This window comes from Heloderma suspectum, chromosome 2 (genome assembly GCF_057233095.1).
Source record: "Heloderma suspectum isolate Gila_16-S chromosome 2, 16-S_ref, whole genome shotgun sequence".
Classification (NCBI taxonomy): Eukaryota; Metazoa; Chordata; class Lepidosauria; order Squamata; family Helodermatidae; genus Heloderma; species Heloderma suspectum.
In genome coordinates, this window is record NC_139459.1 from 228624777 (window position 1) to 228647539 (window position 22763).

Below are 22763 nucleotides of genomic sequence, written 5' to 3' on the forward strand. Positions count from 1 at the left end.
GAGCGAAGCAACAAGCATGAGGGTGTGTGGGGTGAAACTGGCTGGGTGCTGCACTTTCTGTGCTTTTGGGCTGTGTGTGATCACTGCAGAAGTATGGAAAGCCCCCCTTTCAAAAAAAGAAAGAAAGAAAGAAAGAAAATGGGAAAAAAGGTGTTTGCCAGCTGGGAAGTGCTGAAATGAAGGATGAAATTGACAAGGACATTGACAAGAGGGAGATATCAGTATGCTGGGCTAAATAGAGGTCTTGTGCACTTGCACAAGACCCTGTGGGAAAAAAGGTTGCAAACACATTACCGCATTCATAAGCGCTCAGAAAATTGATTCCATTTGGTGATCTGATGCAGCAGTTGGGGCAGGCAGGCAGGCAGGCAGGGAGGGGAGCTTCCCTCAGGAGCTGGCAACCCCAGCAGACCAATTGCAGAAAGGGTGCTGACGTAGGGACCAAGGAAACAAGGCGTTTTTCCACAAAGGTGCCTGTGATACATGCTGGGAGCCAGTGGGAAGACTGAGGGAGGAAACAAGGCATGGCAAGCCACTGAGCATCTGATCGTCTATGAAGTTAGCGAGCAAACAACCATCCCATGTTGTCTTATTTGCAGAGTGGCTTAGCATGATGTGCAAACTCATCCAATTAGTAGACAATACTGATTAAAACTGGTCCAAGTAAAGCTGACAAGACTAAATCTCTGGGCCAAACTATACATTCTGATAATCATGTTGGTGGGTCTGAGGCTGTTTGTTTTACTCCAGGGTGGCTGCATGCAGTCCCACTTTGAATCAGAACCACTGTCCTTAGGGAAGGAAGGATTAAACCTCCCCCCTCCACACACACTTTTGCTCCCAAATTACGCACATGCGTGCACACACACTACAGGGGAGGAGGGGGAGAAAAAGGTCTCCATTGACCCCAGTGGAGTTGTTTTTTTGTTTTTTTTTAACAACCCCTCAATAGGGAGGATGGAATTTCAGGGGGGAAATGGTTGGGGAAGGTTTTATACTGTGCCGGTCCTGATCCAAATTGGAATTGCACACAGCTCTGCTGGGGTAAAACAAATAGCCTCAGCTCCACCAATGTGATTATCAGAACATGTAGTTTGTCCCTCTGTTGCCTAGAACTCTTGGGGTGATTCCAGATGATGCATTTGCAGGGGAATGGCTATGCCCTGTTCACTCTAGTTTATGTGAGTCATGTGGATGACTGCAACATGTGAGTCATGTGGATCATGTGAATGACTGCAACATGGGTGGCTGCGTCCACATGATTAAGTCATCCTCCTGTAACCCTCTCATGTTTTCCTGAGTGCCACTTCCTTCTTCTTTTTTTTGTATTGCAGAAAATCTCTTGGGAAGGGAAAGAGCAGAACAGCAGCCCAATCTCACTGCTGGTGTGGACAGGGAAATGTGCAGTTGAGGCACTGTGGGAGTTTTCCCTGGGAGGTTAGACGACTTATTGGGGATGCTCCTCCTTATTCTATTGTAGCTTCCCCCAGTCTGGTGCCCTCCAGATGTTCTGGAATCCTTGCATTTCTGGTTGCAGAGCCATTTTGTGTTCTGTCACACACATGCTTTACCCTAAAGAGTTTTGTCTTTTACCTGCACTAATCCTTGTAAATAATTGCCTTGTTCTGTTAACAAAAATGCATCTGAATGCATTTGGCTGATGTAAAACAGCTCTGGTTCTGGCTGTCTGCACTGGCATTAGCTGCCCCTATTTAATTTCTTCCTGAACCTGTTAGGGATGGTAAGGACAACTCATTCTGAGAGTTGGGGTGGGAAATGTGTGGCCCTCTGGATATTGGTGGGCTGCAACACCCATCAGCCCTAGCCAGCATAACCAATGGTGAGAGAAGATGGGAACTGCCGTCCAACAGCGTCTGGAAGGCTGCATGTCCCCCATCCTTGAACGATGGGATTCAACTACGCCCTTAAAAAAAGCTGTTATTTGATCTCAATTCTGATAGTTTTTGGTAAAGTTTGGGGCTACTAGTGCTTAGCGCTCCAAGGGCTCCTTCACACGGCACTTTTATCCTGCGATTGAGATGGCTCCTTTGCGGAAGTTTGCGTGCTCTTTACATGACGCCGTGATCATTCAAGGCATCTCCTGCACTAAATGTCCTTTGTTCCATTTTTAAGTAGATCGCAGATAATGAGCTATCAAATTACCCCGCTGTGTTCTGCTTGAGTTTCTTCTGTGGAAAGAGTAAAGGGGGCAAGAAGAGGAGCGAAATCAGTGAAAGATAATGGAAGACTGAGCTACAGGGGAGAAGGAGGGGGGAAGGGGGTGGGAGAAAAGGAAGCATGTGAAAAAGGGAGTCATTGTGATCCTGCATTTAAAATGGAAGCAGAAAGCCCCGTTTTAAATGCAGGATTTTAGGGGTATAGAGGTGCCCCGAGTGCAGCAGGAAGCCCCCATGTCCTGTAACAACAAAGTAATGGCTGCTTTTAAACAGCCATTTTCAACCTGCACAGCTCACTTTACAACCAGCCATGACAAGGTACAGTGGCATTTTTGTTGTTGTTCAGTCATTCAGTCATGTCCGACTCTTCATGACCCCATGGACCATACCACGCCAGGCCTTCCTGTCCTGCGCTCTCTCCCGGAGCGTGCTCAAGTTCATATTCATTGCATCGTGATGCTATCTAGCCATCTCATCCTCTGCCGTCCCCTTCTCCTTTTGCCTTCAGTCTTTCCCAGCATCAGGGTCTTTTCCAGAGAGTTTTCTCTTCGCATTAGGTGGCCAAAATATTTGAGCTTCAGTATCTGTCCTTCCAATGAGCAGGCAGGGTTGATTTCCTTTAGGATGGACTGATTTGACCTCCTTGCAGTCCAGGGAACTCGTGAGAGTCTTCTCCAGCACCACAGTTCGAAAGCATCAATTCTTCGGCGCTCAGCCTTCCTTATAGTCCAGCTCTCACAGCCATACATTACTACTGGGAAAACCATAGCTTTGATTAGACGGACCTTTGTCGGCAAGGTGATGTCTCTGCTTCTTACTATGCTGTCTAGGTTTGCCATAGCTTTCCTCCCAAGGAGCAAGCATCTTTTAATTTCATGGCTACAGTCACCATCTGCAGTGATCTTGGAGCCCAAGAAAGTAAAATCTGTCACTGCTTCCATTTCTTCCCCTTCTATATGCCAGGAAGTGATAGGGCCAGATGCCATGTAGACCCCACATCCCTGCTTTATAGACAATGTCTCGCAAAAACAGAACAGCAGAGCCATGCTGATCAAAAGCCCACTACATTAGGAAGGGGAGGGGGGAGTTTTTGTCCTTTCCTCACCCACCCAGCTATGGCCCATCCTTTGTGGACAAAACACAGCAGGATGTATACACAAACAAAGCACTATACCAGGGGTACAGAACCTCTGGCCCGCGGACTTAATCTGGCCTGCAGGACACTCCAGTCAGCCCATGTTGCCTCTTGGGGTTCCTCCATGGGGTGGGGCTTAGGTTCCAAGCCCCGTTCCCTGGAAGAAACTCCTCAAAGGGCTTCTCTGCTGCTGTCTCCAATCAGGGATGCCCAGCAGCAGGGCTTAGGACTCACCCATGCTCGGGGAAGAGTGATATTAGCAGGAGTCAGGACTATACTCTTCAAGGTGCAGAAAGCCCAGCTTATAGCAGAAGAGCAACCATTGTATATCTCAAAGAGGCTTCCGTCTGGAAGTACCTTCAGCATTTGGGTGGTTCCAAATGAGGCTTTTATTGTGCCATTGCACTGCCTCATTCAGGGAATTCTATGCAGGGTCCAGACAATGTGACCCTCCCATTTTTTCCCACCACTGTCTTTTTATCTTACAGCAGAAAATCTGTTAAGGGGTAAAAAGCAGAGTAGTTGCACCTTCCAACTGGTAGCACTTGGAGCCCTCCCTCTGAAAGCACCCTTCATGCTGGCATACCATAATTCAACCCAAGCAAGAGCGACATTGTTTGCAAAGGCAGTTACAGATAGCATGATGTATGTCATTCTTAGAGTGGAGAAAATCTAGAACAGCCTTCCCCAACCTGGTGCCCTCTAGGTGTTTTAGACGATAATTTCCAGGATTCCTGATCATTAGCCATGCTGACTGTGGCTGATGGGAGTTCAAACCCGAAATATCTGGAGTGCACCAGATTGGGAAGGGCTGAGCTAGAATCACCAGGCCATTCACAACCCAGATTAGCTCTATTAGCCTACAGTTGGCAAATGTGATGGAAGCAGAGAGAGAGAGAAAGGACATTTTTAACTGCGTCTGGCCTTTTAAAATGATCTGTGGAATAACTTGGCTTTGGTACTCATTGAGCATTGCCAGCATTCGAGTTCCTTCATCTGCCACTTCATCCATTTTGGGCTCTTCATGAACCATGGGGAGCCAAGGCAGAGCGGGAAAGCATCCTGGTTAATACATTTCAATAGCCCTAGATCCAATTCACATGTTACATTTGGCTATATTGTTCTCCCTCCTTCTTCAGTTCACACAAACTGTCTATTTCTGCCAGCTGTTTCATGTGTTAGTTGACAACTCACAGCTGCAGCAACGCCTACAGCCAAGACCAGCCTAGCCTCATAATGAGGCACATCAGGTAGCTAATTTGAGGTGCAATTTAAAGAGAGCAAACTTTTGGCCAAAATTCTTGGCCACCTAAAAACCAGGCATCACTCTTGATCCAGGCGAAAGTTAGCTCTGAATTATGGAAGCGCCAAATCACAAATTGTTTTAAACTGATATAAATTGAACTTTGTGAGTTGCTACGCAGGGGTAGGTAACCTGGTGCCTTCCAGAAGTTTTGGACTACAGCTCCCATCAGCCTCAACCAGCATGACCAATGCTCAGGGATTGTGGGAGTTGTAATCCAAAACATCTGGAAGGTACCAGATGTTGCTTAGCCCTTGCACTAGCTCATAAGAACATAAGAAGAGCTGTGCTGGATCAGATCAAGGGTCCATCTAGTCCAGCATTCTGTTCATCCAGCGGCCAACCAGCTGCCCATGGAAAACCTACAAGCAGGACATGAGTGCAGCAGCACCCCCCCACCCATGTTCCCCAGCAACTCATGTGCATAAACATACTGCCTCTTATACTGGAGGTAGGATATAGATAGCCCATAGTGATCAGGACTAGTAGCCATTGACAGACTTCTCCAGGAATTTGTCCAACCCCCTTTTAAAGCCATCCAAATTGGTGGCCATCACTACATTCTGTGGTAGCGAATTCCATAGTTTGACTATGCACTGTGTGAAGACGGACTTCCTTTTGTCTGTCCTGAATCTCCCACCAATGAGCTTCATGGAATGACCTCATTGGGTTCCAGTATTATGAGATTGCCAGTACAATCCTGGGCACGTTTACCCAGAAGTAAGACTCACTGTGTTCAGTGGGGCTCACTCTCTGATAGGTGTGTTTGGAGTGGAGCCTACATTTCCCAAGTTTTGTTATGAGGAAGTTTCAGATTTTGACCTTCGAATCTTAATGAATATTTGGTTGTCCAACAAATTAAAATGCTGATAAAATGTCTTGATGGTGAAACATTTGGATTCTGATGTGAGGCATTACAGATACGTGTGTTAGCAACAGAGAGAGGCTGCATCGTGTCCTGTGTCCAGCAGGAACTGGCCAGGGTGAGCCCTTTTTGTTCCACTGATACCAAACACAGCTTTTAAAGTGAGAAATATGCAAAACCCAAACACAAGATCAGAGTAGACTGGAGGAAGACTCCTCTGGCACAATCTTGTAGACTGGGAAATGAGCAGGAAGCGTATACATGAGATCCCATCCTGCCAGTTTCCTGTCTCAGAAAGTTGTGTCTCTTTTGGAAAAAGAGAGGAAGTGGTCCAAGCAGACTGGGACCCCTGGACATATTTATTGAGCATGTGGTTTCCATTATAGCTCCAGGGATTTTAAAACTGTGTTCCTTCCAAATATTTTTAATCACGTGAACAAGCCACAAAGAAAGCTATTCTGCCTGCCTTCTGCAAAGAGAATGCATTAGAAGCATGGGGATTCAGAGTTTGCACAGGCAGTGGATGGAAAGAGACTTAGCCCAGATAGATGCATTAAAAGAACCCATTTGCTTATAATGTGTATGCACCTTCATGGCTTTTTGTGGGGTGGGAGATGGTGAAAAAGACACAAGATCCTAAACACGCTTACTAGGCAGGAGGTCCCATTGAATGCAACGGGGCTTGCCTCTGAGCAAACATGCATAGGGTTTCTGCAGATGTTTTCTGTTGCTCCCGAGGACATGACTAGAACAAATGGGTGGAAATGGCAAGGAAGCAGATTCTGGCTAAACATTAGGCGAGACTTCCTGTAAGAATTTCCAGTGGGCAGTTGTGGTGGGCTGTTCAACACTGGAACAGGAGGTAGTAGAAGGCTGTCCTTCACTGGTGGTATTTAAGCAGAGGCTGGAGAACCATCTGTCAGGCACTCTGTTGGCAAGATTCCTGCACTAAGTAGGGGACTGGACTAGATGACCTCAACAGCCCCTTGCTACTCTAGAATTCTATGACTGTGCTGTAAATGCTAAATCAAGGAGTTTTTCTATTATCCTCAAATGCTAAGACAGGAAAATGTAAAATGTGAACTGAGCATTCATTGGGACAGGTCCATAGTGTTGCCTGTGAACGCTGCCACGGTTATTCCAGCTGCCGCTATCCAGGGAACTACTAGAGAAGGGGCAGGGGAACCTTAGGTCCAGGGACTGCATTTGGACCTCATGAGGTCCCAATCCAGCCTCTAAGGTTCTCACAAGGCCATGCCCACTTTCCCTGGTCCCACCACTTTCCACCAACCACTAATCATTTGGTTGTTTTTGAGCTTTTGTGCATTTCCCACCATTATAGGAAGTTGAACTGCCTCTCTAAAGGCTTGTAGTTACTGGGGGTGAGAGCTTAAAGCTACAGTGTGCTGGTATTTTTTGGATTTGGGGCCTCACCCCTTTTGCTTTCAGCACTGCTTACCACTGGAATGTGGCCCCCAAGAGCTCCTCTGAAATTGGACTTGGCCCTTGGGTTGAAAGAGGTTCCCCAACCCAGTGCTAGAGGCTCTGTAACAATCTACTCCACACACCATTTTCCTCTGCATGACAGCAAGTGCCCCTGGAAGGCTGGGGCTGTACACATAGACAGGAACGTCGTAGTGTGACCACACCATCAGCTTGACTGCTGCTGAATGAGGACCAAATGAAGATCCTGAGCAGAAGCACTCAAGTTAGTCCTCAAGGTGCGCAGAATGAGCACATCTGATTCCTGAGCCTAGTCGAGAAGACTGAGCTTTGTGTCTTCCATGGAAAAAGTTTCAACTTAACAGCCTTGATCTGCCACCAGAACCTTTGGAATGGTTTTCTCATTTCCTCTGTTGAGGATTAAAACCATACAAAGCAGGGGGAGGGGAGGGGAGGGGAGGGGAGGTGGGATGGAATGTGCTTGAGGAAGGGGGAGGCGAAGTCAGAAGTCTAGATTGAGGTCAGAAAGCATGGAATTCATAAAGCGCTTGGAAAACGGGTGTGTGAATGGCCACGGAGAGACTGCGGAAGTAGTTTTTGTTTCGATAGCTGGACAGACAGAAATGTAAATCGCGATTGAGGCTTGCAAATATGAAATGCAAATGTTGGTAAGGCTATGCTTTGGATTGTTGCAAAGTCTGCTTGGGAAATGGCCGAGGACTCACTGTGAGAGAGACCCCCCCACCTCCTTTGTTTGAGCTGGTGTGCCTCTCTCAGGCCCACCAGAGCGGCAGAGCTTAGTCGTTTATTCAACATCGAGATCCACATGCAGTTTGCACACTGGGAGGCATATTTAGTGGCCGTTATCACAGTCTGCACATTATTCAAATTGCAGATGTCAAATCGTGGCTAGTGGACCTGTTGCATTTATTTACCCCAAGTGCTGACAAATCTTAGTATAGGCTTAGTACAGTACGGGCTTTTAAAAAATGATTTAGGATGCAATCCTATGCATGTTTAGGCAGGAAGAAGTCCTACAACTCCCAGTGTTCTCCAGCCAGTGTGGCTTCACAGAGAGTAAGCTTCATGGTTATGTTGGGATTTGAACCTTCCCAATCAAAGCCTGACACTAACTACTACATGGCACTGGCTTTGAAAAGCATAATGCTTTTCAAAGCCAGCGTGGTGTAGTGGTGAGAGTGCTGGACTGGGAGCTGGGAGATTTGGATTCTAGTCGCCACTTGACCATGGAAGCTCACTGGGTGACTTTGGGCCAGTCACAGACTCTCAGCCCAACCTACCTCACAGGGTTGTTGTTGTGAGGATAAAATGGAGAGGAGGAGGAGAAGAATGTAAGTTGCCTTGGGTTCCTTGCTAGAGGAAAAAAGGTGGGATTATAAATGCAATAAATAAATAAATAAAGCATGTGGCCTCATTGTTAATGAACATTTTACAGTATTTTTCCCTATGGCATCCATTTAGGGACCCAAACACACTTATTTCTTTTGGGATTTCAGATTTCTAACTGTATGCTCAGGTGGATGAGGGGCTGCATATACTGTTGTTGTTCAGTCGTTCAGTTGTGTCCGACTCTTGGTGACCCCATGGACCATAGCACTAGGGATGTACGAAATTCCCCTTACCTGGCTCTGCCAGGTTCCGCTGGGGGAGGGAGGCGCTCTGTCACTCCCCCCCGGAATCCTCGCTGGCCGGCTCCATTCCACGGGGATTCCGCGGAGCCGCCGGATGGCTCCGCCAGCAGCCGGATATCCGGCCGCTGGCTAACAGGGACGCAAATGGCGGCGGCTGTAGCTGCTGCCATTTGCGTCCCTGTAGTCAGCCGTGATAGGCTACGTAAAGGCTTACATAGCCTATCACGTCTGGCTTTAAAAAAAAAACAAAACACGTGCGTACGCAAATGGCGGTGGCTACGGCCGCCGCCATTTGTGTTCCTTATTTTTGCCCATCTTAGTCTATGTAAATATTTACGTAGACTAAGACGGCGAAAATAAGGGGGAACGCAAATAGCGTTCTTTTCCAGAGAGTTTTCTCTTCGCATTAGGTGGCCAAAATATTTGAGCTTCAGCTTCAGTATCTGTCCTTCCAATGAGCAGTCAGGGTTGATTTCCTTTAGGATGGACTGATTTGACCTCCTTGCAGTCCAGGGGACTCGTAAGAGTCTTCTCCAGCACCACAGTTCGAAAGCATCAATTCTTCGGCGCTCAGCCTTCCTTATAGTCCAGCTCTCACAGCCATACGTTACTACTGGGAAAACCATAGCTTTGATTAGACGGACCTTTGTCGGCAAGGTGATGTCTCTGCTTCTTACTATGCTGTCTAGGTTTGCCATAGCTTTCCTCCCAAGGAGCAAGCGTCTTTTAATTTCATGGCTACAGTCACCATCTGCGGTGATCTTGGAGCCCAAGAAAATAAAATCTGTCACTACTTCCATTTCTTCCCCTTCCATATGCCAGGAAGGGATGGGGCCAGATGCCATGATCTTCATTTTTTTAATGTTGAGTTTCAAACCAGCTTTTGCACTCTCCTCTTTCACCCTCAACAAGAGGCTCTTGAGATCCTCTTCGCTTTCTGCCATTAGGGTGGTATCATCTGCATATCTGAGGTTGTTGATAATTCTCCCGGCAATCTTAATTCCAACCTGTGATTCAACCAACCCGGCGTTTCTTATGATGTACTCTGCATATAAGTTAAATAAGCAGGGCGACAATATGCAGCCTTGTCGCACTCCCCTCCCAATTTTGAACCAATTGGTTGTTCCATGTCCGGTTCTTACTGTTACTTCTTGACCCTTGTACAGGTTTCTCAGGAGACAGGTAAGGTGGTCTGGTACCCCCATTTCTTTCAGAATTTGCCACAGTTTGTTGTGATCCACACAATCAAAGGCTTTAGCGTAGTCAATGAAGCAGAAATAGACGTTTTTCTGGAATTCTCTTGCTTTCTCAATGATCCAGCGAAAGTTGGCAATTTGGTCTCTCTGCATATACTACAGCCCACAAAATGTGTATTTTCCATCCCTGCCTTCTTGGTTAGTGTAGAGGACCCATGTGACAAACCCAGGAGGTCCTTTCTCAAATTGTGAATGAGATTTCCTTGTCTGTATGAGAATCCTGCAGCTTCTCTTTCTTGCTGATACAAGCTGACAGGCTTCCCACCTGGATTTGTGTTTGAGCTGTATCTCTGTGTGCTACTCTTGATCTGCTCCATGTTTGGCTTCTCTGACCTGGCTTTCTATTTGCAGGCAGTTAGCAGTCTTTTTGTTGCTGCTGTTGTTGTGCATTGATCCACACATTCACACTGATGTGGCCATGGAGTCAGGCACATGTTTATCCTAATTCTTGTATTGGCCCTTCCCTTTCTCCTGGTATGGATAGTGCTGCAAATACAAGAATGTGCCAAGTCTCTGTTGCCTCTCACATTTGGTGGGGGGAGGGAGCCAGGGCTGGCGTCAAAGGTGGGCATAGCTGGGCAACTGCTGAAGGCTCATACCTCATCAGGGGCCCACTGACAAGAATCTAGAGTTGCTCCTCCTCTTTGTCATTGCAATCTCTGGCCCGCATAACCGTGGCAGTGAGCAAGGGAGATGATATGAAGATGACGCCCTTGACAAGAGGCAACAAAGAAAGCTCCAAGCAAGCAATTTGTCCTGGCAGTGTCCAAATCATCCTTCCCAAGCTCCACCCCTTCCTTGAGGAGTGGAAGGCCTACCACTCCTCTTCCTCCTCATCTCTGACCAGCTGCATTGCCAACTAGACATAGGGGTTCAGATCCCTGGTGTGGAGGGGCTTGAGAGGGCAGGCTCCAATTTCAGGGTCCCAGGCTCAGGAGTCCCTGATCCAATGGGCTTTGGTTTGAGCTCTGACTCACGATGCTGGGGCCTGGGTTGGTTCCCAGCACCCCTGCTTCTGGTACTGCTGGTCTGCCAGATCCAGGTGGCCCTTCTTTGTCTAAATCAGAGTGAGAACTCAGGCTACTGCTGATAATCAACTTGCTTCTATCTCATGCCTGGATGGCACAAAACTGGTCATGATCTATATATTATTTGTTGAAATAACAGAAGATCCTAGAATTAGAAGAAATCTTTGGCCCCTTCTTTGCTTTCTCTGCCATCTTGGATATACTTTTTTACTTTTAGAAGTGATTTGAAAATGTTCTAGTCAAACAGGAAATTATGTGTAATTTGGACGTCCATGGAAATACACTGTGGCAAGATTATCTATTGTTGGCTTGAAAGTGGGTTGGGTATTTTGGTAGCAGCTGGGATAATGAGGGCGATAATGAGTCAGAATAATTTCTGATGTGGGCAGTCTTGCTATATATAGATATGGTGGGCTGGTTTACAAAGTGGGACTGCTACAGCAGGAGTGGGTTGACTTCAATTTTTTAAAAAAATACTAGCATCCCCATGGCCCACTGCTGTGTTTTAAATTTATGAAGTGAGAATGTTATACTCAGGATCTCTTAACAATTAAGGCATAACTGATCTGTGTTAAGTGATTCTGACTCCTGCTTAGGACCATAATATGTCCACCTAGACCATCATTCTTTGCAATAATTCCAGCATCCACCCAGCACTATGTGGGTCTACCAGAAATTAGGCTGTGGTCTGTCAGGGGGGAAGGATCGAACTTTTACCAACCCCAGCGCGTTAGAGCAAGGCCCGTGGGCTGCATATGCCCCCTCCTGGCTGTTTTTTTCACCTCTGCTGCTGCTTCTCCCACTGCCACCAAATTTACCACTGAAACCAGAAAGGCCAAAATTTGGCAGTCTACCATTGACACAAGGTATGCAGGCTGCATGGGCCTTGTTTACAATGTTTTATGTTAGTTAGTACATTTCTAATTCACCCAGTAACTAATATTCTCTGGGCAGATTACAACCAGTTAAAAACTAAAATGCCATTTTAAAACACAGTTACACATATAAAATACTAGGGCTGTATACCGCTTTGGCCTGAAGCCAGAACCCCGAGTCGAAGCGGGCTGCTTTGGGTCACTTTGTGCCCCTTCCGAGGTGAAGTGGAGGGGGCACAAAGCAACCTGGAGTGGGTCCGGGGCTCTCCAAAGTGCTCGGTGCTCTTTGGAGCTTTGCCCCCCCCGGCCCCAGCCCCCCAGCCCAGCCCCCCAGCCTCCCCGGTGCCTCCAGGTCCTTACCTGAGCTGCCACCATTCTCGCCGTCACCACCTCTGTTGCTGCCGCCACTGTCATCCTTGCTACCGCCGCCATCCTCAACGTCTCCACAAGAAGAGCGTAGAGAGGCCAGAAAGGGGTGTGGCTGGGGGCATTCTGGGGCAAGGAGAGCATAGCTGCCTGTATGACACATCCTGTGTGTCGTACAGCAGCCTCCTGCCCCTCTCCATGCTCCCACAGCTAGACAGCCACAATTGGCTGTCTAGCAGAAAAAGCAGGGGAGGAGAAGCACGGAGGGAACGATCCCCTCTGTGCTTCTCCAGCCCTGCTCTGGATAGGCGGTCGCATCCGAGTTTGGAGGGGACTGCCTATCTGGATAGGATTGCACCCTAAGTCTTTAAAGGTCAACACCATCACTTTGCATTGGGCTTGGAAATGGACTGTAAGCCAGTGCAGCTGACTGGCATCACATGGTCAAACTGGCCAGTCCCAGTTAGTAACCTTGTGCTTGTAAACAAGATACACAGACCCTGCATGCCTTGTTTCGAAGGCAACTGTGGCAACTTTGGCTGCTACAGCAAATTCAATGGTGGTAGGGTGCAAGTCATGGGGGCTTCCATGGGGGCAATACAGCACAATGACACTCGGAAGCTGCCCACCCCTGCTTTAGAGTCAAGCTCGTGGGCTGCACATGACAAAAGAATGTAGATCACTAGAGTAACCTTGGGCTATAACACTGAAGGATGAGTTGCATATATGCAGATTCACTAGACAGCTCCAGTTCTTTGACTACTTCAGCAGAATAATGAATAGATCATGATTAGTTTTGTGCCGATCAGGCATGAGATAAAAGCAAAATGGAGATGATAATGATTTCCCTCTCTCTTCTCTGTAGTTCTGGGGCTTACTCATGCAGGGAGCCAATATCTCAAGCTTCTTTTTGCAACCAGCGCCAACTGTTGTTTAAGAATTTCCTAGTTCTTACACAGCAAGTCTGGAGAATGACAGCTTTTTTACATCATATTTAACAGGAACAGTTTTCTTTCTAAGAAAACATGTTTTCTTCTAAGTTTTGTTTCAGGATATTTGAAACTATTCCTATAGCTAATATGAAGAATGGTACTATATGAATTGCCTTGAGTTCCTAGATATGCCTTATATCCAAGATTAGGTTGTTCCCTCTTACCCACTCCTCTTTTTTAATGTTATGCATGACAGCTGTTGCACTGTGCGTTATAGGAGTTGTTTTAGGCTGCAATCCTATGCATGTTTAGACAGAAAAAAGTCCTGCAACTCCCAGCAGGCTCCAGCCAACATGGCTGGCTGGAGCATTCTGGAAATGGTAGGTCTTTTTTCTGTCTAAACATGCATGGGATTACACCCTTAGGGTTCTTGTTCAACAGGACCATGTCCGGCCACTTGCAATCTGTTGTTTTATCTGTTAGAATAGGTCTATCCCAAGGGGAAATCACTATTTTTAAGAGTTCTATCAGGATTTCACTGATAATAAAGGGGCTATTCTGAACTGATTAGACAGTACAGCAGACAGAGTTGGTAGTGAATGGTTTTAGCAACCTGATGTTGCCTGGCAAGATATTCTGTATTGATAGTTTATGTTCTATTGTTTCTTATTTATATTTATCATTTTCAGCAAGTATCTTTATCGGTGATCTTTGTTATATACATATGTGATATAGTTATTGCTAGCAATCGTATGGTCTTGAATCATAGTAATGAAACCTTGGGCTTTTGAGTTGAGTTGACTTGCTTTTAGCCATTTCACAGCTAAATCCATGACTCCTCCTTAGGGCTTTCTGGGGATTTTCCATTTCAGGGCTCTGAATGTGCTTCTTTCAGTTCTTCCTTTTACTGATGCAGAGGCTGCTGGAATGATCCGCTATTGAATTTTAGAGTGCTGAAACTTTGAACTCTGGCTTGAGCAATGCTTGGATAACTTGAGTGATAACTGGGTGATCAGATATCCTTAAGGCCAGTGAAGGCTGGTGGCTTCTATTTCAGTGGGGCAGTCAATCTGCTCTGGGTTTCAGTCAGAACCAATCAGACCTCTAAAACAGCCATCCATAGTGCTGAACCCATTTGGGGGATAGGGTTCAGCCTCTTGGATCACTCCTTTAGAGTTCTGACTGCTTCAGACTGAAACCCAGAGAGGATTTATTGCCCCACTGAAATATTTTATATATGAAATAAGGATTTATTGCCCCACCAACCCCCACTGCTTAAGGCTGTAGTTTTGGAGTTCTGTCATATATGTATTACCTTCCTCTGTTACTGGACTGCACTGCCTTTCCAATGAGCCATTTGTAAGGTGCACTTTGAATGGTGTCAATAGTTTTCAGGTTACCCTATCACGCTCATTCAACTAAGCAAACGATCACAATGAATGGAGCAAGTAAGAGTTGGGATTGCCCTGGTGTTCATTGCGGTAATGGTGTTTTTAGCCAGTGGTGTAGTGGTAGGATCTGAAGTGCAGGGACTCATTATGGCAGCCCCCATAGCCACAGCTCCCACTGAGATTATACTTATAACAACAACAACAACAACAACAACTATTATTATTATTATTAGGGGGGAAATATAGAGAGTGCCAGTGTAGTGGTTGGAGTGTTGGCCTAGGGGTGGCGAGACCTATGTTCCAATCTCCACTCAGCTATGAAGCTCACTGGGTGACCTCGAGCCAGTCACCTTCCCTCAGCCTAAACTACTTCACAGGGTTGTTGTGAGGATAAAATGGGTGGGGTGACAGAGAGCCTTGACTTCCTTGGAGGAAAGGCGTGATATAAATGCAATTACTCAGAACATTGACAACTGTGAATGATTAATGGTGCATTTAAAGGCTATTCAGTAAGACAGGGGTGTTGAAGTTCTTTCCGCCTGAGGGCCAAACTGCATTTTGGAGAGCTCTCAGGGGTCACATTCCAGTGGTGGGCAAGGCCAGAGGCAAAAGGGTTGGTCCAAAATACCAGAACATTGGAGCATAAAGCTCTTACTGCCTGTAATGGGAAAAAAGTGTAAAGGTGAAGAAATCACCAATAATCCGTGTTTAGAGAGAAAAGGGTTTGGCAGGTTATAATCCTCATGATTGCAGAGTTTGCTTCAACAATAGGTGGCAAAAATAATAAAGTGATTCATTTAGAACAGGAGGCAGCAACCACTCTGATCTTGAGGTATGTGTGCAACTGATAGCTTACCACAGAAAAGGAACTTAATATTAACTCATAAAAAGAAGGGGGGGGGGTGTTCCAGTATAGAAAAGCCTCAAATGTTAAGCCCTCAAAGAGGTTGTATGTGTCGCAAGGAAGAAGTCCTGCCTCTAAGGACATCTCTACACCAGCCTAAAATCCTGCATTTAAAACGGGGCTTTCTGGTTCTGTTTTAAATGCAGGATTGCGACTCCCTTTTTCACCCACTTCCTTTTCTCCCTCCCATTTCCCCCTCTTCCTCCCCTGTATCTGAGTCTTCCATCATCTTTCATTGATCTCGCTCCTCTTCTTGTCCATTTTCCTCTTTTCACCAGAGGGAACTGAAGTGGAACACAGCGGGGTAATTTGATAACTCTTTATCTGCAATCTATTTAGAAACGGAACAAAGGGCATTTAATGCAGCAGATGCCATGGAGGATCACCAAATTTCCGTGAAGGAGCAATCTCAGTCACAGGATAAAAGCTCCATGTGAAGAAAGCCTAAGTGTGGAAGATCCCCCAGGCAGGAGAGACAAGAGGGAGATTCCTGGGAAGCCACAGAAGGTAAGAGGACAGCAGTGGGAAGGCAACCAGGCATCTAGAATTGGGGTAGAATTAGGAGAGGGGGTAGGAAAGAGCTTTTGGTGGACTATAAAGGGGGAAAGGAGTAGGTGGGAAGAGAGTATGGAATAAGAGAGAGGGGGAATAAATATTTGCAGCCCCCAGTGTGCATGGGAGATGAAGAAGAAAAGTGGGCCTGTCTGTGTAACCTGCACTGCCTCAACTTAGCCTATTCAGACCAAACATTGGTTGAAAAACTCTTGTTAAAAACAACCCACCAGTTTATTTTGACTTGGCACAGATGGGATTTCAATGAGGGCACCATTTCTAAAAAGGTATTACATCAGTAGTTGTTTTCCAGTGACCCCATTTTGGCTCCAATCCTACTAGCACTTAACCACTTGAATTTGCTATTAGAAGGAAAGCTGTAAAGGACTCAGCTAAATGGAGGCTGCAGTCCAATATATTCCATATATTTTTACCTGGGAGTAAGTCCATGGAACTCAATGGAACTTACTCCTAAGTGGACATGTATAGGATTGTATTGGAAAACATCTGAATTGTATCCCACCACTCAAAATAACTACGTAAAAAAACTAAGCAGGCAGCAATCCAAATTGCTATATATTCTTTATATGTTTTAAATACCTGCACCTATCATTTCCAGGAGTTCTTTGCAAGCTGGGATTTCCCTCAACAGTTTATATAAAGCTTATATTAATTATGTAAATTTATATAGAGGTTTACATAGAATATCCACAGACAAAGATGACTGTAAACCCTTCCGTTTATAGTAGCTTTGAGGTCTTTGGAGGGATCCTGGGCAGCATTATTGCTCCATATGGGCCCAGCACCTTTCAAACAATCTGCAGAGGAAATTTCTTTACTCAGGTCACTATGAATAACATGACAAGAATATACCAAAACGACAGGCAAAATATGCCATCAGGAAGGGCGGGAATATGGTTTGAGGATGAAAGGGAGTTTCCACAAACTAATTATATCAACCTGGCTGGCTGGCTGCTGAGAAAGTTTACTGTCCTAGGGGCAATCAAAATAGCCTGGTAATTCCAGGAATTGTGACATGAAGGAGAACAGGAAAAGTTAAGGAAAAGAATTCTGCACTGAGTGGGAGTACAGAAGACTTGGAAAACTGAACTAGGTGTGCAAGAGGAAATATGAGTCAGCATAGCATTTCTTAGAGTTATTTGGGGACTAATCAAAATGAGGAAATAGTGGTCAAAGAAATATGGCACTACTGGGAGGTCAGCTGATAAGGTGGCCATGTGTCCTCTTTCACAGAGGACAGACCTCAGTTTGAAGGGCTGCCAGAGGACCCTCCTTTATTTCAAGTCATCCTGTTTTTGAAAAGCTGTCCCGTCCAAGTCCAGTTTCGAGATAAAGAACTACTAGAAGGGAGAGCTGGGCCTTGAAGTTGCCCATCAGTAGCACCTGGACAGCAGACAGAGAAGCAGACACACAGGTCACCTGGTCACAAGTCTTTCCACACTGTGGTGAGATGTGCTGTATTTCTATTTAAATTCTAACAATTATTTATAAATTTGCATCTATATATATAAATTAGCAGATGCAAATTGTATGCAAATCACTGTCCTCTTTTATCCTCTTTTTTTGGAGACACATTTCATGATTCATAAGTGGCCACCCTATCACATAACCATATCTATTGCTTGGTCCTTTGAGTGATGGGCTAAGAGATCACCCCACATCTTTTTGCATTTGCCATGTTTTCTCACTCCCCCACCCCACATTTCCATTCCCCCCTCTTTCTCTTTCTTTCTTCCTCCTCTCTTGTCAAGGTTGCTTGGGATGGGGTTTTGTTGTTGTTCAGTCGTGTCCGACGCTTTGTGACCCCATGGACCATAGCACGCCAGGCCTTCCTGTCCTGCGCTCTCTCCCGGAGCGTGCTCAAGTCCATATTCATTGCATCGGTGATGCTATCTAGCCATCTCATCCTCTGCTGTCCCCTTCTCCTTTCACCTTCAGTCTTTCCCAGCATCAGGGTCTTGGGATGGGGTAAGGTTGTAGAATTATGCTGTTCCTCAGCAGTGGATGTGTGGATTTATTTATGTATTTTAGGACATTTATATCCTGAGTTTTCTCAAAACAGCCCAAGGTAGTGAAGAACAAAATAATAAAAAAAAAAAATAGCAATTTAAGATAACAATTAAAATTTAACATTGAAGCATTAAAATAGTAAAAGGTGACTATGTTTGCATTGTCATATGTTCTTCTGTGCCCAGAAATTACTTCAGGATTGGAGTAGGATTTGGGAATGGCAAAAGGGAGGGATGTTCTATGTTTGCTTGCACTTGAAAAGTTTTTTTTAATCCTTCAATAAAGAGAGAGAAAGATAAAAGAATGTGTAAGGCATTTACAACAATCCACACAGAGGAACATAAGAAAATATGGGGCATAGGAAGGAGATTTCTCCTTCCCTATTGCCATATAGATGTTATCCAGCGTCTTGTTACACTCACCCTCTTTCTTTGAGCTTCGAGAAGTTCCAGGGCCGCAGTGCTTACTTGGACTTGGTTTCCTTTGGAAGGAGGTCACTGGAGGTTTATGGCATTTTGCAATATTTGCATTCATTTGCAAATATACAACAGGAGCATAAAGACACAGCTTAAAGATTTATTCATTACATTTTTAATCTGCCCAATAACTAATGTTATGAATTGCTAAAAAAAATAAAATGCACCACCAAAAAAGAGAACAAAAAGAGGGTCCCAATTTGCATAGAATATGCGTATGCTAATTAATATGTATAGATGCAAATTTAGAAATAGTTATTAGAATTGTAAAAGAAATACAGTACATCTTACCACAGTGTGGAAGACTATGGGCAAATGACCTGTGTGCGTGTGCCTTACTCAGTCTGCTATCCAGGTGCTGTTGATGGGCCACTTCAAGGCTCAGCTCTTCCTTTGATGGTTCTTTATCTTTATACTGGACTTGGATCGGACAACTCTTCAAATGGAGGGCTCCTTCAAAATAGAAGACAGTCTTCTGGCAGCCCTTCAAATAGAGGACTGTCCTCTGTAAAAGAGTTCACATGGCCACCCTAGAGCAGTTCCTACACCTCTAGGTGATTGTGTGAAGGGGGCCACTGTAGATCTCAAAAATGAGAGTAGCTTGGATCCTAATTTCTTGTGAGTAGAACTCTACTCATAGAACGTTCCAAATAGCAGAAGGGGGGGTTACACATTACTGCTACCCTTGCACCCACTATGGCCCTTGGAAAACTTGCTCTGAGGGTTGAGGGACCCTCCAGAGGTGACATAGGAGGCTGCAGGGGAAATTGTTGAAAATTGCCTTCTTCCCCTCACACCTCTTCTGCCAATGGAGCGACCATTGGATTGGAGCCCCTTGTGTGAACAGAAGGGCAACTCATGATCCAAGTCAGTAACATCACATGGTTATTTACAGTGTGAACTCCAGCTGGAGGCTTACAGGCCTCCTGCAGTCATCTCGTTGTTTGACCGCATAGCCTACTTGAAACTCTATCCACATTTACAACACTGCCACCAACAGCCCTGGGCTTGCACATCTCCCCCACCCTCTGTCCTCTGGCAGAGCCACAAGGAAGAGATTGGAAGCGTCTGCTTCCAATTTATAGTAACAGCAGTTCAGTATTATATCCCAAGAACCCTAAACTGTGCTTAATCTTAACTATGGTTAATGGTAATAAACCAGCGTCATAAACCCCAGTTTAAAGTTGGCTTGTTTCTACTAATCATCAGTAAGATCAGCCGCAGTTTGTCAGCTTTGGATGGCATGGCAAACTACAGTTAATGTAAATAAAATGGAAGCAAACGTTTCCAAACTCCCCCTTGTGGCTACACCAGAGGAGCAGGTGTGGGAGGTGCGGGCCTGAGGCTCACTAGGGTTCATTTTCATCGTGCTAATCTCAATCCACATTTTCAACACCGCCACCAATCTACTTTGGGATGTTTACAGTAGTGCAATAAATGTGAGCTGCATTCTGAACTGGGCATGAGGTGGTGAAGGACAATTGCCACCAGCTCCTCCAGTCAGCTTCAAATTCAATACGTATTCCTACTCAACCTGTATCTTGGCACATGGTGTGGATTTACAATAAGCAAGAGTGATTGCGGTGCTTTCTTTCCTTTTTAAAAGAGAATGGCTTATGCTGATGCTCGCTTGGATACTGGCTTGGAAAGAATGTGAAATGCCTCTAGGGATATGGGAATTTTACAATGGCTGAGACATCTGCTGGAGAAAAGAGGTAGGAAAAATTTGACAGAAGTCAAGTGAAGGAGAGGGATGCAAAAGAAGTAGAAGTGAATCTGAGAACAACACACTGAAAATGTTTAACAGGCATGAAGAGCAGATGCTGCCCTTTTGGAATCTTCAAGGATGCTGACAATCCAAGGGCCAATCTTCTCGGGCAATTTACTGGGGGGGGGCACTGCGACAGTCATTTAAGGTCATTTGCGACATATGATGTCATCACCAATCCACAGCAAAGCCACCACTTCCCTCTGAAAAAGGCGCAGTTTCTGAAAGTCCTTCTACTGCATTTCCCCCGCTAAAATGCAGCTCCCACATGGTATTGCCCCAGCGTGCCATGTCCCCCTGCATTAAAACCTGGACGTGCCTCTGTGACCTGGCAGTGACACAGTCAAGGGCATGGGATGCCCCATTCCCTCTTGTTTCCCCAATCTAAGTAGCTTTTCCCATTGAGAAAATCCCCAGGAGTGCATCAGCAACCCCTCGCAATATCACAGTAGTGGGGATGCTCACTCACCTTAGCTAGCTTGCTTTTAATCTTTAACATATCTCCCCTTCTGTGCATGTTTAATGGGAAGTAAGAAATAAATCTTGCTCCCCCACAGTGAATCTTTAACACATCCCAGTGCATAGGGAGCCACAGTATATCACGAAAGCATTGAAGGGTTAAAGTGCTAAAGTGTTTAAGGCGCTAAAGAGCTTTAGCATTTTAACCCTTTAAGGCTTTAGTGATATACTGTGGCTCTGTATGCATTGGGATGTATTACAGATTCACTGCTTTAACGCTTTAAGTGTTTAACGCTTTAGTGATATGGGAGTCTTGTTTCTGTGGAGAAAGACTGACAAACACACTTGTTGGTGGGATGTACGGAAACTTTCAGACAAAAGGCTCTGTGCCTTTTCTCTGGATGCCTGATATCCCTTACAATACATTTCCTTTCCTTGAGCAGGGGAAAGAGGGGCGTGGGGACCAAGCCTCTCATACCTGGTTGACTCCACCCACCACACCCCAAAGTAAGGCAGATTAGAGTGCAGTGTAATCTGTGAAAGCCCTTGCTTTGGGAGGGGTATAGTCCGCTTTTTTCAGCTTAGTGTGCTGCTGACGGACCAAAGCCGATTTCAGGAAAAAGCAGAGAAAAGCTGAAAGCGATTCTCAGTGCATTCCGTAAAGGTTCCCCCAAGCTAGGAACAGAGGTGGTAGTAGGACTATCACATTGGAAAGATGGCTTTGCCACTCAGCCATCCCAGAGAATATGGACATTTACAGCTAGATAATTACAATGCTTTATTTGAGTTCACAAAGCTAAAAGGGACCTTGGAAGCTGCCTTATATTGAGCTAGACCATTAGCCAACCTAGCTCAGCATTGCCTCTACACTGACTGGCAGCAGCTCTCCAGGGCTTCAGAGAGAGTCTCTTCCTGCTCCATGCTCGGGTAGCCATGTGTCCTCTTTCACAGAGGACAGTCCTCTATTTGAAGGGCTATGAGTGGACCATCCTCTGTTTGAAGGATAGTCCATGTCCTGTTTAAAGATAAAGCACCTTAAGAAAGGAGAGCTTAAAGGGGCCTCGAAGTTGCCCAGCATCAGTTAGTACCTGGAAAGAAGACTGAGCAGGCACACAGGATCTATTTAAATTACAGTAATTATTTCTGTATTTGGAGCTATACATATACACCAGTATATGCAACATTTATACAAGCCAGCGCCCTCTTTTGCCCTCTGTTTTGGTGATGCATTTTCTCTTTTTTGGCAGTGTGCAAATGGCCACCCTATAGCCCATACTGAATTTGGTCCCTGGTCCTAAAGTAGCCACAACTTGTAAAATTCCTGAGCTAAGGAGACTTCAGTCAAAATAAAACCTGATCAAAACAAACAAGAACCAACACTAGCACGTAGGGCTTATGTGAGGTCAGCTACCAGGGAAGCTAAAGGTCTAAATGAGTTAAGCATACCCTTAGATTTATTTCTGCATAAGCAAGGGATTTTAAAAGGGGCTGGGGTGAAAAAAAGCAGGTAGTGGTGGGGACATAATCCAAGGAAGGACATGTGCATTGGATCCGAGAAGCTGCAGTTTTCTGGTTCCTAAAGTTCCATGCCTCCTTAATGGGACAATCTTGCCTTCGATATGCACAACCCCTGTAGTACTGTATAAAATAGAGGCGAGCTATTTTTAGTCTGCAGGAGACCCAACTGTTGGTGCAAAAGGTCGCCAGGAATAATGACTTCCTGTTTGGAGTTGCTGTCTTGATAGGAGATTCTGCCGAGATGTAAAAATTGTGGGACAGGATCTTGCCAAGGGGAGTGCTTGCATCGTGCCAGAGGAACGACAATAAACAATAGAGGTGTCCTCATAGAACCGACAACTCAATAAACATTTGTGGCTGCTCTTGGATTTGAACTTGCTCCTGCCATTGAAAATAAGACTGCCTGAGATTTCAGCCAAGAAGGAAGGAGGACAACAGGAGCATGTATATGGAAATGTCTTTATGCAATGTGCATGGGGCAGTGAGATTCCACCAGCTCAATCCTGGGCCCCAGGCCACCTATATATCTTGGAAGTAAGGGGGTAAGTGGGGCCCACATATGAAGAGCCCAATACATGTAGGCTTAATAACTTGTGACCTTTTCCCTTCCCCGTGATTCTGCTGGGTAAGGA

General features: G+C 45.5%; 1 long non-coding RNA gene across 1 annotated transcript in view; it reads left to right on the forward strand.

Annotated features, from left to right (window-relative positions):
- The window catches only part of LOC146354181 (uncharacterized), a 35979-nt gene that overhangs the window by 5321 nt on the left and 7895 nt on the right, over positions 1-22763 (forward strand). The window contains exon 2 of the long non-coding RNA XR_014788325.1: positions 15667-15834. This is a non-coding gene — a long non-coding RNA (uncharacterized LOC146354181). The remainder of the gene's footprint in view (positions 1-15666; positions 15835-22763) is intronic.